The following is an 18,410-nucleotide window of genomic DNA, read 5'->3' as shown; positions in this document are numbered from 1 at the left end:
ATGGCCAACTTGCTGAGGGATAACTCACCACAGCCAGCTCACTGCAGGACAATTTAAGAATTTAAATTTAATTATTTAAAATAAATTTTAAAAATATTTTAATGTTTGTCGTTCACGTTTCATTCTGTCCTTCCTTTTGCATCCTTTCTTTAATACTTCCATTCCACCATTTCTTTGATATTAGTGTAACTCCTGTCCTGCAGCAAATTGTCCCGTGGCAAGTTGACTGTGGCGAGTTGGCCATGGTGAGTTGGCCACGGCAAATTGTCATAGACCTAGTTGTGCTCCTGTTCTGCTCAGGTTGCTTAAAGCAAGCCTGCTGGTGGAGAATTAGAGTCCAGAGTCCCTTTATGTAATTTTTTTCTAACACTCCTTTAGGCTGGAAAGAATGAGAAGGCCATGCTGCAACTTGGAAACCGTATTTCCGCACAAGCCAATGATAGATGATTGGAAGGAAATATAATAAGGACTTAGTTATAGAATTCTTGGTGGTTCGGCTCTTTTGTTGTGAGCCCTTTCATGTTTTTGTTCCTGTCACAGATACTAAGATCTATCCTCACCTGATAAAAATCTCTTTTCACCTACCTTTCTGCAGCCTAATATGCATTATAGAGTTTCCTTTATTAGGGAAAATGTCCATAGGGCATCACTAAGCTACAGTGCCGTGCTCCTAATGCACTATAGCAACAGACCTTTTTGGAGGCTCATTCCTTTTTTGAAAAACTTGCTCACTGTAGAGGACAAAAATCAGGATGACATATAGCTTCCCTATTCAAACAACTCTCCCCCAACCTTTTTCTTGCAACTAAAAGAAACATAGAGAAATCCAGAAAAATTTGGCGATGTTAAGGATATTGTTGTTGTGTTACCAACCAGCAGAGTGTAGAACACAGAGAAACGTTGCTGAGAGCAATGAATAAGAGATGTGCAAACTGGTTTATCAAAAGTTTACTTTATAGTGAAAAAACAATCTCATAGTCTTTAAATCAATCCAAGTCTTTGCCAGTTAAATCAGACCAATGGTACAAATATCTTCTTACCACACAAACAGTAGTTGGTTAGAATAACAAACTCACTCTGGTTCACAAACCACGATGGTAGCATATCCATCCAATGATGATAGCACAATGATAGCAACTCCTCACACAATGGTAGCTTATCATCAACTGAATACGTTACAGTACCTCTCTTAAATACGTTTACTAGTGATTATCTAATTACAGCATGACTCAGCATTACAATGAATCAGCAGTAAAACCTTAAAGTGACACAATACATATTCATATTAAAGTCACAGAACACATATGTTGCCTGGACAACTTGTTAGGTTCAAACCATATCCTAACAGGCGGCATCCATAATGAAGAAGGGAGTATATTCTAAGAGGCTAATAGGAGAGGCTAACATCCAACCAGCCTTAACTGTTCTTGAATGGGAGGTTGTTAGGATGTCTCAGAGCTTCAGTTTAAACAGAGAAGTTTTATACACATGAAAGAAGACCATGGCAAACAACTTTTCAGAAATTAAAAAGCAAAAGTATATTCTGATCCTTAGACCAGAAAGTCAAACTCAAGGCCCGCGGGCCAGATCCAGCCCACAGGGTGCTTAGATCTGGTCCGTGGGGCCACCCTGGAAACAGCGAAGGACTGGCCTGCGGTGCCTCTGCCAGTGAAAACGGCCTTCCAAACTCCATTTTTGGCTGGAACAACCTCCTACAAGCCGCATGTGACCCTCCCAAGCTCCATTTTTGCTGGTAGAGGGTTGCAGGAGGCTGTCCCAGCTGAAAACAGAAATTGGGAGCCGTTTTCACTGGCAGAGCACTCGGGCCACCACAGGTGCCCCGACACAAGTGACGTCAAGCTGACCACGGACACCCTGGCCATGGCCACCCCAGCCCCCTGAGGTCAAACACAACCCTGATGCGACTCTCCATGAAATCGAGTTTGACACTCCTGCCTTAGACTGACTGTAAAATATTTTCCCCTTGCATTTGAGATGGTTTTGCAAGGCAGCTGCAAAATAACAAGCTTCTGTATTCAGCTGACCAGGGCAATTCGAAAGGGAAATAAACAGGTTACCCAATGGAATATTACTGTACTTTGAGGAGTATTTTCCTAACCAGGCACATACACTTTTAAATAGCAGTGTGAATTTCACTGCAGCATTATTAGTTCAATAAAATTATAGTGAGCTAAATTGTACTACAGGGCAGTTATTACCCAACTACAATAAAACAAAAGTGGACTCAAAGTGGATTTACTAGAATTTATGTTGACGGTTCGCTCTATTTTGGTTTGCTTTAAAAATAAATATACCCTCATTCCTATTGGCAAGGTATATTTTGATTCTGTTTTAAAGTAGCATCTAATACAAACCTGGAATTTCCTTTTCCAATAATTACATAGCTTATTTTATGAGGTCCCTTGTGATGTTCTCTACCCCAAGAATACCCAAACAGGAAAATTCCAGTAATGATCCCCAAGAGGCATGAGAGTCACAATACTGCTCATTTTAGAGTACGATAATTTAGTTCCCAAACAATTTTTTAAATATCAAACTTATATTTTAATATTATGCATCACCGAGAGTAATGTATGCATCAAGATAAATAAACAAACCATTAAATATCACACGAATAATTTTTAACGATGTGGTGTTTGAGCAATGTGACATTTTTGCCAAATTTAAAATATATTTCTATTTGTTTGTGAAGATCCCTATTATATTAGTTATTATTTTTAAAATATAAAATCATATATGCTGAGTCTGCATAATATACTCTACTGTTTGGCACTATAAGAAAAAATTGTTTTGAAATTGCCAGAAACAAAGTGTGTTCCAGCAATGCAAAAAAACCAGGTCAAACGATTTTAGTCTCCAATCATAGTATTGTTTTGGATTTTGATTGTCCCTTCTAGATAACTGGAGGCAATCTGTGCAGAATTTGCATTATGTAAACCAGTTTCATACCAATAAGATCAGATTCTTCTATCATGCTCCAGTAAGGGTTATAATTTCTACTTTTTTTTCTGCTACTCTGCAAAAAACTGCTGCATGCTATTAAACAGCACTTGCAGGAAATTTGGCTTCTATAGTCACCAAATATAAGAAGCAGATGCTCAATTACGGCTAATGAAGACCAGGCTTAAAACTCAATGTGTTATGTGATCCTATAAAACAAATCATATTTTTCTTGCTTCAGTATGGGTGATTTAGTTATTCTGGAATTCTTCTGAACAGCTGTCAAGTCATTCAGAATTTTTATTCCTAAACGGAATCCCCTGAATAATTGCTGCATTTTATTTTATTTTTAATCAACCTTATATAGCTGCCTCCTAAATTTGATTTTTTTTTCAAAAAAGAAATTGGAAACATAAAACATGAAGATTAGACTTTGAAACGTGGGTTAAGTAAAAGATTTGGATAAAACCAGCCAAACAGCAAGCAATTCTTCACCCTGTCCCCCATTCCCCCAAAAAAGTCTTCTTGGAGTCTTAGAAATCTTTGAGAAATCCTGGTCCTCAACCATAAGGGAAACTGCCCCATCAGAGTTGTAATTTGTGACAGTCATGAATCAGATTATCACATGATTGAACCAGTGGTGGAATTCAATTCTTTTTACTACTGGTTCTGTGGGTGTGGCTTGCTGGGTGTGGTGTGGCTTGGTGGGCGTGGCAGGGAAAGGATACTGCAAAATCTCCATTCCCACCCCACTCTGGGGCCAGCCAGAGGTGGTATTTGCCGGTTCTCCGAACTACTCAAAATTTCTGCTACTGGTTCTCCACAACCTATCAGAACCTGCTGGATTTCACCCCTGGATTGGACCCATTTTTACAAGCTTTTTTGTGCTGGTTGTTAAACAAATACTGCAGTAGTTAATCAAAGCAATGGTTTGCTGTGGGCAGTTTTGTTGAAACCCAAAAATAATTGTCAGTTTTCAGCAAATAAAGAATAAAACATGCTTATGTGACTGTGAGATGCTGCAAATGGCCGCAAATGTGGGCCAAGTGCCGAAAGTTCAGTGATGTGACCCAGGGAGGCAGACCTATCATCAAAATTTCAGAACAGGCTATGAGTGTCCTCAGGGAGACCTTTGTAACTTTGAATGGTCACTGAGCAACTGGTTGTAAATTGATGACTACAGGTAATCCTCAAATTATGGCCACAATTGAGTCCAAAATTTATGTTGCTAAGTGAAACATTTGTTAAGTGTTAAATTAGTTTTTAAGTGAATCTGGTTTCCCGATTGACTTTGCTTGTCAGATGGTTGTAAAAAGGGATCACATGACCCCAGGACACTGTAACCATCGTAAATGTGAATCAGTTGTCAAGCATCCGAATGTAAATCACGTGACCATGGGGATGCTGCAAAGGTCATAAGTGTGAAAAATGGTCATGTCACTTTTTTCAGTGCTGTTGTAACTTCGAACAGTCACTAAGTGAACTGTTGTAAGTTGAGGACTACCTATACTTGCAATATATTTCAGTTTCAGTGACAGCTTACCCTAAAACATTCTAATTACAAGCTAGTTAATGTGTGGTTTACTTAGCATGATGGTTCAGTGGTTCAGAGTACTCAAAAGGACTTATCAATGGTTCCTTATCAAACTTGAAGAATCCTTATCAAACTGGAAGGAGGAGTTAATCAGGAAACTACAGGTTTTATCCTAGGCCCTAAATTCCTCAATATTTTTTATAATTGGCTTGGATAAAAAGATAGAAAAAATCCTTATCGAATCAACAAATGACTCAAAATGTAGAGACATTACTAATATTTTAGAAAGCCAAGAGAATTCAAAATTGTGACAGATAAAAGAATTAAGAATTAACATTGAACATTGAAATAAAAATGTATATAACAAGAATGTAGAAATGTATAATATTAAAGATATAAGTAAAATATATAGATCTCTACGGGGGGAAGGGGAAAAAAAGGACAACGGGGGTGGGGGGGAAGAGGAATTAAATGAAGACATGGGGGAAAAAGATAAAATATCAGAAGGAAGACCATGATGAAACGATGCTTAAAAATGATAAGATATTTATAAGTTGTATGTTATGTGAATGTCATATATGTGTTATAATAAAATTACAATTTAAAAAAAATAAAAAAAATAATTAACATTGAACAGAGACCAGTGCAAGATTCTTCACTTATGGTACAGAAATCAAACACACTGGCATAGGATGGGGGAACTCTCCGGCCTGTGAATAGTACTGTGGAAAGGATTTTTAGTATATTTCTTGAATGTGATTGCGAGCACTGTGATTTGGCTGAAAGAAAGATCAAAGATAAATGCAGTTTAACGTGCAGTGAGTGAATTACAGTTCTAAATTCAAGGGAAGCAGCAGGGTTGGGAATTGGCACAAATATATAATGGTTCTGCTCCTATCTGAATGGGCTATTTCAGTCTGTAGTCATACTTGGAGGGCTCAAGCCCACAGTTGCTCCAGTGTGGAATACTAGAAGGCTAGAGACTCTGATTTCTGATATTGCTAGGAGAGACAATCTGTAGCAGTGTTTTTCAACCTCAGCAAGTTTAAGATGTGTAAACTTCAGCTTCAACTGGGGATTGAAGTTCACAGGTCTTAAACTTGCTGAGCATGAGAAATGTTCATTTGTTGGTTTGTAGTGAAGCATCTATATTATTCCATGTTCAGGAAACATTGGAAACTTGGCTATTTTTCCAGGTCTGGGATAGAGTGGTTGTTTAGCATTTACAAGTTTTTACATTTGTTTATATGATTTCTTTTTTGGGCATGTATAATCTGCTCACTTCGTTGTTTCTCATTTTTAAAGTATAAATTTCCCAGAGTTATTCAGAGTTGAGTGGTCTTTAAATTGTGTAAACAAACAAACAAACTAGTGACACTTATTCATAGCTAACCCAGGCTAAGTTGGAAGTGCCATAAAAAGCATTAACCGGTGGCTTGAGGCTGTCAGGATCTGCATAGGAAAAACAAGCTTAGTTTAAAATCCACCATGACTAACCTGTAACCCAGGCATGTCAACTTAATGCCAGACAAAGTTAACTAGATTGGGTAGCCAATGTTGGTAATATACATGCAATTCTTAAGAGAAAAAATAATATTTTTTTTCCTCCTTATTTTTGCAGTATTTTTACAGTGTTGGAAGGGAAAGAATGCAGTACCAAGTGTAGTGGTATCTTTGCCTCTGAAAGACCTTCACTCTTATTTATCCCAGTCTAATATAATACATCAGAGCTTTTCCTTTATTTTTTCCAAGACTACTGAGTCAGACTGGATCTGATCTATCACTTATGATTAAAGAGAAGCAGAAATAGTGGCTTTCTGGGTAACCGTAATTCAGCTGAGATCATAAGGCCAGCATGCAATATTTAACAATACTACAAAACAATCCCTAGCATACGACACACTATACCAATAGAAACAATACATATCATGTATATGTATATGTATATGTACACACACACATATCTGTACAATTGTTTTACATGGTGAAAGGAAGTGTTCTATGTTCCTGCTATGTATTTGATTTCCTCGGACAGCTGACATTTTGATAGCAAAATGAGCCAATATGGCTAACATATTTTCCACCACTCCCTCTCCATGCAAGTCCAAGTGAACCAGAACAAAGCATTTATTTTCTGATTTGTATCACTGATTTTTCTTTATGGAGGTTAGGAGTGTATGCTCAGCAGAGATTTTAATTGCTGCATCTCCCCCCCCCCCACGCCACCTTTGAGTCATTGTTAACTCTTGATGACTTGACTGCTTGGCTAATCCTTGCGATTTTCTTGCCAAGATTTTGGAAGTAGTTTGCCGTTGCCTTCTCTCAGTAGAGCTGAGAGAGAGTGCAAGGTCACCAGCTGGCTTTATGCACAAGGCAGGACGAGAATTCACAGTCTCCCAGTGTCTTAACCACTATATCAAAGTGCCCTCATTTTTTCTCATTTTATTCTTATTTACAACTGTAAATGATACAGAGTTATACAGAGATATTCAAGCAGGGGTGAAATGCTCCCGGTTCGGACCGGATCGCATGATCCGGTAGCAATGGAGGCAGGTGGTTCGGAGAACTGGTAGCAAAAATCCCTTCCCCCCTCCCCCCATGCCCAGCTGAGCCGTGCGTTCATCAGATCATAAGCGGAGGCTTTTTTAAAAAGCCTCTGCCGATCAGGCAACTCAGGCAATTCAGCTTCGATCGTCAGAGGCATTTAAAAGAAAAAAAGCCTCTGACGATCAGGCAACTCAGCTTGGATCGTCAGAGGCATTTAAAAGAAAAAAAGGCTTTTTTTGCCTCTGACGATCCAAGCTGAGTTGCCTGATCAGCAGAGACATTTAAAAGAAAAAAAGCCTCTGCTGATCAGGCAACTCAGCTGGGATCGTCAGAGCCTTTTGAAAGCATTTTTCGCTGAAGAGGTTGTAGAAAAAATGGTTTTAAAAGTAAAAAATAAAATAAAATTGGCCACGCCCACCCAGTCACATTACCCCCCCACCAAGCCACACCCACAGAACCAGTAGTAACAAATTTTAGATTTCACCACTGTATTCAAGCAGTCCGAATATGATCCACATCCTATGTATAATGTATCTATTAAAAAGAGAAGAGTTAAATAAATGTATCCAATAACTAAAAGTCTCCCTAGTGCATTCTGCTTCTTCATGACATCATACCTTTCCACCAGAAGTGGTATTCAGCAGGTTCTGACCAGTTCTGGAGAACCGGTAGCAGAAATTTACCGGAGAAATGGTAAATACCACCTCTGACTGGCCCCTCCCCCATCTATTCTCTGCCTCCCGATTCCCAGCTGATCAGGAGGGAATGGAGATTTTACAGTATCCTTTCCAGTGGTGGGATTCAGCCAGTTCGCACCACTTCGGGAGAACTGGTTCTTAACTTTCTGAGCAGTTTGGCAAACTGGTTGTTGGGAGAAATTATTAGGGCAGAGAACCGGTTATTAAATTACTTGAACCCATCACTGATCCTTGCCCACCAAACCACGCCCACCAAGCCATGCCATGCCCATCAAGCCACACCCACAGAACTGGTAGTAAAAAAAATTTGATTTCCACCATTGCTTTCCATCTTCAGTAAGGAAGCTGTACAGAAGGAGAAAGAGAGCTGCCACATTTTTCCTCCTGTTGCTGTACCAAAAAACATGACTTGGCTCTGAGGTAAGTTTTCCTTCCCCAGAACTCCACTCCTTCATCCATCCAAAGATGTTTGAAGAACAGTATTTGGCTCTCAGACTGCATATAGTTCTCCAGAGAGTGACTGTATCATGGGCCACACGTGTGCTAAATAGTGAAAAAATGAAGACATTTCTTTTCAATGCTGATGATCTAAGAAGCGCAGAGCCAAGTACATTCAATCCAGTATTGCCAAGAAGTATTTTCTCAGCTCTGTTGTCTCGTATCCATTTAGTTATAAAGGCCATAATATGAGTCACTGATATCTCACAACATGCTCTCTGTTACGCAGCTCTTGCCCTTCCCCAGAGTACATGAAAGTTACCAAATCATCTGGTCATAAGTTATATTTAGAACAGAAAGAGTTGATGACATTTATGACAGATCAGACATATGAGAAGATGAAATTTAGTTTCAAGTCAAAGAAATAAGAGGTTGAGATACAACATTTCTCTGTTATGTCAAGCAAGGATGACAAAGGTGATTTGCTGCACATTCTCCTCCAATTGTAACTATTTAGGAGAAACCCAGTTTAATTACCAGGTTTATTATGCATACCATACAGAGGTAGTCCTCAACTTACAATCACAATTGGAACCAGAGTTTCTGTTGCTAAGCAAGTTGACTTTTAAGTGAGTCACATTCATTTTGTGACCTTTTTTTGCAATGGTTGTTATACAAATCGCGGCAGTTGTTAATGAACCTTATAGTTCTTAAGTGAATCCGGCTTCCCCAATTGACATTGCTTGTCAGAAGTCAGCCAGGTAATTCTCCAATGGCAATCATGTGAGCCTTCAACTGTTGTAATTCCCTCCCAGTTGTTCTGACCTAGGCTTCCTGAGTCAGTAAAACACACGAGTAGTCCCAAAAACCTGTTTTATTTTAACAGCTATAAATTCTGTTCATTCACAGATGAGTCCCAAATAGTTGTAAAGAGTCCTTCAGGATAAGGCTGATAATCACCCACCTTTATCTCCCTTGACACGCTGCCAAAGACCTAATTGGCAAAGCCACATGGAGTCCAGAATCAAACAGAGCTTCAGACTTTAAACTGCACAGACTTAACAACGTTGCTTCCTGCAAAGGACCATGTGCCATTGCTCCTCTTTAAGTCTTATGGGAGGAGCCAGTCATTTCCAAGCCCTACTCCCGAGTCATCCCTTTTGTTTTAAGTTATTGCCTTCTGGCAGCTCTGCGCATGTGTGCACTGGGAACAGGCCCCTGTTCCTCTGCCTCGCTGAGGTCCGACTCTGGAGGCGCCGGAGGCAACACGTACCTCCCGGATGACCCTTTCTCTGTCTCCGACGCAGAGCCCTCGTCCGAGCCTTCCCCAGACTCCAGGACTGGCCCATGTTCCTCCCCAGCCTCCTCACTGTCCAACTCTGCTGCCAGCTCCACTGGCAGATCACAACAGCAAAGCACCTGAATTTTGATCATGTTTCTGTGACGCTTGTAAATGCAAGGACCGCATTTGTAAGTCACTATTTTCAGAGCTGTTATAACTTTGAACAGCGAATAGTTATAAGTTGAGGGCTACCTGTATTGAATGTAATTATTAAATATTAAGTACATCGATAACCTAAATAGGAGTGCAATGGAAGTATAGAGACACCAAATTTGACCATGGAATGCAGCAACTGGCCATAAAAGTGATCTGGTTGCCAAGCACACAAAATGGGGTTGTGTGATCATGGAAGGAGGGGGCACTGTTGGAACTCTGGAACCAGGTCATAAGTACTTTTGGTGGGGCAAATTTTTTGGCGGATCCTAATGGACTTAAGTGAAGATTACCTGTACTCTAACTTCTTGGAGATTCCAAATCCTCTTGAAGCAATATTACTTATATAGCATTTCCTCTACGTTCTCAGGAGTTCTGTCCCCAGTTTTTAAAATGGCCAAGTTTTTTTTTTAATATCTGGGAGACAGAAAACAGGGCTCCACTGTAATTTTACTTTAATACTACTTTAATAATAAATTATAATAATAATAAATTACAAACTTTGAAAGACGTAATGACTCAATAAAAGATTTATATTTTCTAACAATATATCTTGCTAATTTCTCAAGTGTATTACAGGAAGGAAGAGGAGCCATTTACCTCATGTATAGGAAAATTAATTTAAAACCAAAGAAAAAATAACTATACTTTGTTAGTCTCTTTCTAAAGGAGTACATCTTTAGCACAAAGTATTATGTCTTTGGCATCCTAATTTATACAACTGATAAAAACTCATATCAGCCTCTCCATGAGAGGTACCTACCTTTTTGCCTCTATCATGGAGTCATGTGGATTTTTGTTGCTATAGCAGTCCAAATATCTATATAAGATTGTCTGCCTTTTAAAATCTCCCTTGGAGGTCCTCTTCAACTCAGAAACATCTAAGTTAATGTTTTGCTGTGATCCACACAATGCTTTTTTGCTCCCACACCGACATTAAGGAAATTTATTTTCTAATTCTCACCCTGGCTGTGTTTTTTTCCACTTTGAAAAGATACTTACATTCAGAACTATGGCTATTCTGTTGCATTACTACACTAGTTTTCATTTCGTTATCTGCTATTAGTTCTCTTTTTAATAGTTTATTATAACACAAACATAAACACATATCTGCAAATTCCATCTCTCAAAATCCCTTTAGCTAAAAATCATATAGCTTTTAATGTAAATAAGCTGTCAGATGTTCCTACGTGAATAATTTTTGCTGCAGTCCCATTTCCTTTAATGAAATGAGAAATTACATTAAAAGTGTAGTAGGAGGAACAATTTTAGCAGCAAGATAAAAACTAATAATTTGTTTAATTGACTTGGCTTGGCACAGGCAACATTACTGCCAAGAAGCCTATTCCTAATTAAGGCATTCACTTTTACTTTTAACACTGCAGGGTTTTTTTTTTTTATCATGAGGACAATGGCTACAAATTTGCAAGAGAATGCATTCTCATCATATGGAAATAGGACATTCTTGTGTGTTATTAATCTTTAATTTTTAATAAACTTACCGTTTTATTGGTCAGATTTTAAAGGTATCTGCCAGAAATTGGCAGTGACAGAAATTTGAAAATTATATAATATATTCATATATATAATTCTGAAATCTGATATATCACTGTTATTAGAAATTTCTTGATTTAAAATATGTTTTAGTTTATGGTTGCTTTCTTCCAAGTTCTCTGTATGTAGAAAGGTATAATGTATTCCTTTAAATACCAGGCTTTGGGAATATCTTATGTAAGCATTGCCTCCTTCTAAGTAGAATACTGGAGTAAATACTTGTTCATTACATGTGTGATAATGCCATGTAAGGCACAACTGTGTGTGTCCCATTCTGAACCAGGAAAATTTATATCTATAGAAAATTGCAATAATTTCCCACAATGTCAATAATACTTAAACTAATTTTATATAATTCCTGGGCCACCCTAATAATAAGTTTATAGGTGTCTTATACTGTATAGTTAAAATGACAACAAGACTATCCCATGTAATTATATATACCAGTGATGGCTAACCTTTTTGCCATTGCGTGCCAAAAGCGGGGGGGGGCCCACAGGGGGTTTGCACACGAGTGTGCCCACACCCATAATTCAATGCCCCTTCGCCCCCCTGCACATGTGCGCATGACCCCTCTGCACTACCCCCACTTTTGGCACATGATGGCAAAAAGGTTACCGGTGGGACCGATAGGCCCATTTTTCGCCCTCCCAAGGCTCCAGAGGCTTTCTTGGAGCCTGGGGAAGGCGAAAATGGCCTTCCCCACCTCCCTGGAGGCCTCCAGAGGCCAGAAACAGCCTGTTTCCTGAGTTCCGGTGGGCCCACAAGCCCCGAAAATCAGCTGGCTGGCGCGTGCATGCATGCTGGAGCAGACCTAGGGCAACGCTCGCGTGCCCACAGATATGACTCCGCGTGCCACAAGTGGCACGTGTGCCATAGGTTCACCATCACGGATATATACTATGCCACTTGAGGTGACTTCACAATGATTATATACACACAGATATAAGTCAATTCCATGTAAAAGACATTTTACATTAAGCTATTTTATCTAAAAATAAAGTTTTAGGATTTCTGATTGATATGCATAAAGTTCTACCAAATCAGTTGCTTTTGCCTAAAGTTGGACCTTTCTTATAACTAGCAGAAGTAATCAAAGGGTAATATTTACATAGACATTTAATACCTGAAGATTAATGCCAATTCTTACCACTCATAACTTTGTTTATATCTGTCTCTTTAAATTGACAGTATCAATGTCACTGGACCAATTCAGTATTAACAAGTTCATTTTCAGTTTCATCATTTAAACGCAAAATATTTTTTTCTGATATTTCCACCAGCTCGCCTGTATCTATCATACTTGATCCAGGATTAATCCTTTACCAATAAATGCCAGAGTTTTCCAGGATAGAAATGATAATTTCTTCCAAAATGTGAAAAAGGCAGATGACATACGAGTAAATAATGCATTATTCATCCTAGATGCTGAGAAGAAAAAGGCACAACAGCCAATAGTTCACTGGAAAAGCATTTGCAGCAGTGGTGGGTTGCTCCCGATTTGGACTGGTTCGCAAGAACCAGTAGTAAAACTGATAGAAGGCCCCACCCACCACCCCAGATGTTGTCATTGGTGATCTGCGCATGCGCAGAAGCAAGGTGCATGTGTGAGTGAAGGGATCGCGCATGTGCGATCCCGTTGCGAATCAGTAGTAAAGGTAAGTAGAATCTACCCCTGATTTGCAGAATATCTAGGTTCAACCCAAACCGAGGTCCTATAGCTGAAGATCCTTCACCAGCTTCAGCATGGCATAATATATCCAACTTGGTTTCTAGGGTTTCGTTTTGGGTTAGGTGATTGGATAAGATGTTGATGGCCTTTTTGACCCCCTAGTAACAAAATATTGCAGATAAGAAAAAAAGTAGATAACAGGAAGTAGAACTATTGCACAATATTAAGATAAATGCATGCGTGAGCATGCAGCGAACTGGTTGTCACAACCAGTGAATCCCACCACTGCTCATAAATCACTTTTTTCACTGTTGTTGTAACTTTGAATGGTCACGAAATGAACTGTTGTTATATAAATGGCTAGTTTATACTATTATGTAAAAATAACACAGGATGTGGTGGCTCAGTGGCTAAGATGCTGAGCTTGTCGATTGAAAGGTTGGCAGTTCAGAGGTTCGAATCCCTAGTGCCGTGTAACGGGGTGAGCTCCCGTTACTTGTCCCAGCTTCTGCCAACCTAGCAGTTCTAAAGCACGTAAAAAATGCAAGTAGAAAAATAGGGACCACCTTTGGTGGGAAGGTAACAGTGTTCCGTGCGCCTTTGGCATTGAGTCATGCTGGCCACATGACCACGGAGACGTCTTTGGACAGCACTGGCTCTTCAGCTTTGAAACGGAGATGAGCACAGACCCCTAGAGTCGGGAACGACTAACACATATATGCGAGGGGAACCTTTACCTTTACCTTTTAAAAATAAAAAGTTGAGGTTAGATGTTAATGCCTTATTCTACTGCATCAAAGGAGTTGGAAGTCAGTGCTTTTTTTTCTTTTTCCCCTTGCTTTCCCCCACTATCTATTTCTCTTTTCCCTTCCTGAACTTCCCTATTATTTACTGTTGTATTCTTTTTGTATGCTATATTATAAACTAATAAAAATTGCATAATAAATGCACTGTTGTAAGTCAAGGACTACCTGTACATAGATTGGATTACTCATATTAGTTGCATGTAATAATTTGTTTTGATTAAATTAAAAAAAAAATATTGATCTTACTAACTTTTTGGAATTTAGCCTGTCGCAGACAAAGATGATCCTTGGCCTAAAAAGATGATGCATACTTATCCCGTTTGTCAAAAATGTGGAATGTTGAAAAACTTGTATTTCCTTGGATTAGGGTGGAATGAGAAGAATGGGTTCTACAGGGAAAACAGACACATCAGAGAACCATTTTCTGAAGATAACCAAAGTACATAGCCCAAAGAACATTGTGCTCTACGCATGGAGTAGCTTATTGCCCTGAACTACAAATGAAAGGTTTCTAATGAGGATGATTCTGAAAAGCAAAGAAATATTCAGAGATTTAGCTGCCCAAAGCCCACAGATACACAGAAAGTTGCAACAACTGACTGCTAACAAATCCCATGTTATGGGGATCACCATGTTATGATGTCTTTTTTTCTGAATCTAAAAAAACATTGACAACCCAGACTGTTTTGTAATATGCCAAGGGGTAGCATGTTTCTTTCTGTTCTTACAAAAACATTTTTTTCTTTTTTTAGTGCACTGACTACACCAAATACATGTATCAATTGTTTTGACCCTCTTGAAAGGGGATTGATGGTTACATGTTAACAAAGAAAGTAGCTGTCAGTAATCGGCAGACATGGTATAAACATCTCTTACTAGAAAATATTGGGTGACATATCTTTGACTGCATGTGCATGTGCATTATTTCTGGACTCTGAAGGAGCTGATCTGGACACGTGGTCTAATTGATTTGACTTTAAATTTGCAAACTTATCAGATGTTCCAAGAAAAATGAGATTTAAACTATTTCAGTTTTTATACAACTTCTTGGTTAGTGTTTTAGCTCTTGGATGGATCTGAGGATATGGGCATATGATACCCTCAATCCTATTAAGTGGGTTCCCATAACAAATTACATTAAATCTCTCCTTCCAACCCTGGAGTTAGGCTGGCAGATCAATATGTACCTCCCATCCTTCCCACCCTTATCTAGGGCAGCAGAACCAGTGGTGGGTTGCCCCCGGTTTGGACCAGTTCGCAAGAACCAGTAGTAAAACTGGCGGGAGGCTCCGCCCACTGACCTGGACGTCATCTGAAGTGATCTGTGTGTGCGCAGCAGAGTGTGTGCACATGCGAGCGAAGCAAGCACACGCATGTGGGCACGATGCGAACTGGTAGTAAAGATAAGTAGAACGCACCCCTGAGCAGAACTGATTAGTTCATAGTGGGAGAGAGCCAACCCTATCAACTCAACAGGCAGGAGAAACTGGCCAAATCAAGGTAGATAGTGCACCTGTGGATAACATCTATTGTGAAATTGTTGTATTTTCCTATTAATCTAACTGTAGTACAAGCCCTTTCTGTTCTGTTTCTTTTGCAACTGCTGCTCCCTTTTAAGGGACTGTGATTAGTAGTACTGAAACATGGGACTTATTCTAAAATAAGGATTGCGATTGAGACTTATCACAATGGTACACTATCAAGTATTTTTAACATCACTATTATTTTTAACACCTGCACACCAAAGGCTTCATTTGCAATTTGTTTTGTCTAAGGAGACAGAACTCAGGACTAGGTTCCCCAGAGATGAGCTAAAACTGTCACCATCCAATTAATCTTATAGGAAACAAGCACAAAACAAGGAACAAAAATATATGGAGAACCAGTAACTTAAAATCTTAATTGTCCAAAGGCTACACATTACATCATAAAATATATTAATATATAGCATATAATAAATGAATTAGTTACATGTAAAATAGATAATTTTGTCTAGCCTACTGGAGATGTTCCAGAGACAATAGGACTTTGTTGCCATATTCTTATAATAATACAAACTTGAGTTGCTTAATGTGCAAATAAATTATTTGTAGGATAATGATGAGAAAAAGTCTGAGCAAAAAAAATAAACTTTCTAAAAGAAGATAATCTTTAGTTAGTCTCATTACAGTCAGCCTAAAATAAGCATTAGTTATTTTTCCAACTTTCTTCAAAGAAAGCTGGAACATTTGGACAATATAAAATCTACCATATGTTGCTGAAAGTTCTAACCAGAAGAGCCATGGGTGACAAATGCTAAGAGGACATCACTTCCCTACCTCTGAAATAGACTCTAGACTCAGCTACCTAGGGAATTCTGGGTCTTGAGTCCACACATTTACAAGTTGCCATGGTTCTTGATTGAGAAAAATGGTGCCAAAGGTAAACAAAATTTCCAAGCTTTTTTCACCCAGTACCACAAACCTGCAGTAGTTCCATAAACAAGCAGATATAATCTCTTCCCAGTTGCCCCTCCCCAGAATCTAAGATACTGAATAATACAATGAATCAAAACAACAACTTATGACAGAACTGGCTTTATTTAGCCAGACATTCCACAAGTTTATTTTGAAGACAAATACGTTTTATAACCTAACTGCCATCCACTCCCAAAATTATTCCTGTCTCTGATAGATTCAGACTATTATGAAGAATTAACACTTTATTGAACACTGAATGCACAATATAGGATATGTTATTGATTTTTACAAAGGCATATCAACAAAGTTTGGCAAGTATTGGCAGCATCTTTTCTTTTGTATTAACAGTATTCTTCTGTATTTCCTTTTCTCATTCAAATCTTTCTCCTCGCTTTTAATTTATACTTCAACATCTTCTTTTTCTGTTCTCTTCCCTCATTAGGTAGTGTCCTTTATGTATGTAGAATTGTAGACAAACATGTTTTCTATTCTTTTGTCATATTGCTTATTCATCAGAAATCTAAAATGGGACTGAGAAAGACTGCTAGGAATAAGAACAGTAGGAAAAATAATTTAAAACAGCAATGGCCTCATTGCTGAGGGAGCCATTTTTGTCCTCTCTTATCCCAGGGTTATAATTTTTGTTTTTATGCTATTTATTACTGTGACTTTTTATATTTTTATCAGTTTTATTTTGGCTTTTATTTATTCTATGTTGCCCAGAATTTCTTTTGGGGAATGTGATGATTATATATAATTTATAACTAATGATTAATAGCAAAAAAAAAAAAAAAAAAAAGCCTGTGCATATAATAACCCAAAACAATGATTGGTCATATACACATGCAAATACTAAGCCATTATTTTTAGCCTGTGGTTTGAATGGCTGGCTTTGTCATAGGAATGTATGGCTTGCCTTCTGAGAAACTATATAAATACCTGATTTATTGGTGGTTTATAAATTTCACTTGCCATAACAAGTTGTCCTGGCTCATTCTTTCTGTTTTGGTGCCCTGTCTGAACTCTTCACCAGGCTACAACTGAGTGGGAGAGAATTGGCTAGAAAATGAAACTACACTCCTGGCTAAGATTTATCCACTGGCACTTTTCCCAAAATAGTTCTCCATTCTAATTTGGCTTGGCAAAAGGTTCTTTCTTTCTGCCTGGATTTCCTTCTCCCAAGCTGCCTCTCAAGACATCCTGTGGAGCTTCTTGCCTGCTATTTTTCCAGAAAAAGACATTTTAAAGGGACTGTTGCTTCTTTGATCACATCTAAGTATCCTGCTGAAAGTAATCTTAAAAATTTGTAAATAATTTTAATATACCACTACAGCCGGAAATATGATCAATTGTGATATGTTTTATTTTGTTCTGATGCTAGGAATTTTTGTGTTAGTATTTCATCCGTTTCCTTGCAGTATTCCAGAAGTGCTGATCATAAGTGTTAGGCTGCTGGGAAAAAACAAACTAGGGTAAATTGGATCACAAGTCCATCTATTTCAGTCAAGCAACGGGATTCCAGATCTCCAGGTGGAATTTTTCTCACACTCCCTAGGCATGGCAGATGTTGAACCCAGAACCTTTGCATGTATTTGCCTACAGCTCAGCAAGTTCCAAGACACACAGCATGACTGTTACTTGGGTATATTTTTATTTGCCTTTTAATTAAACTTGTGGTGTCCATAATGGCATACATGTTAGGGAAACTCGGTCACAATTTTGCATTTCTTCACAGAATGCCACAGGAAACTATACAAGGCATGGCATGTATGCATCCATATAAAACTCTAGAACAGGGTTTCTCAACCGTGGCAACTTTAAGATGCAAGGACATAAAATCCTAGAATTCCCCAGCCAGCCATGTAGGAAGTCAATGGGCCTTTTAAAATCAAAGTTTTAATAATTGTCCAATAAACTCTAGAAAACATTCTGTCAGCGCTTCAACGCTGGCATAGAGAGCAGAGGAGAGAGAGAGATAAGCTCTGAACTTTTGCCTGCTAAATCCCTTTGAAGTCGGGTTGTCGTGGAAATGAGGAGGGGGGGGACATTCCTGGGAAATGACGAGACAAGAAGTCTGAAGAATGACTTGGAAGATAGCCAATGAGAAGCAGAGATTTGGGGATCGGAAAGGGAGGGATTGGAGGGCAAAAGGTCAGTCTTGTCCGCATCGAGTCATGATCCGGTGGCTGTGCTCAATTAAAGAAAAGATTTCCTTAAAGATTGGCAGTTTGGAAATTCATTTATTT

The sequence above is a fragment of the Pantherophis guttatus genome, chromosome 2 (genome assembly GCF_059756535.1).
Source record: "Pantherophis guttatus breed Tessera chromosome 2, ASM5975653v1, whole genome shotgun sequence".
NCBI lineage: Eukaryota > Metazoa > Chordata > Lepidosauria > Squamata > Colubridae > Pantherophis > Pantherophis guttatus.
Note: the sequence above shows the minus strand (reverse complement) of the source record.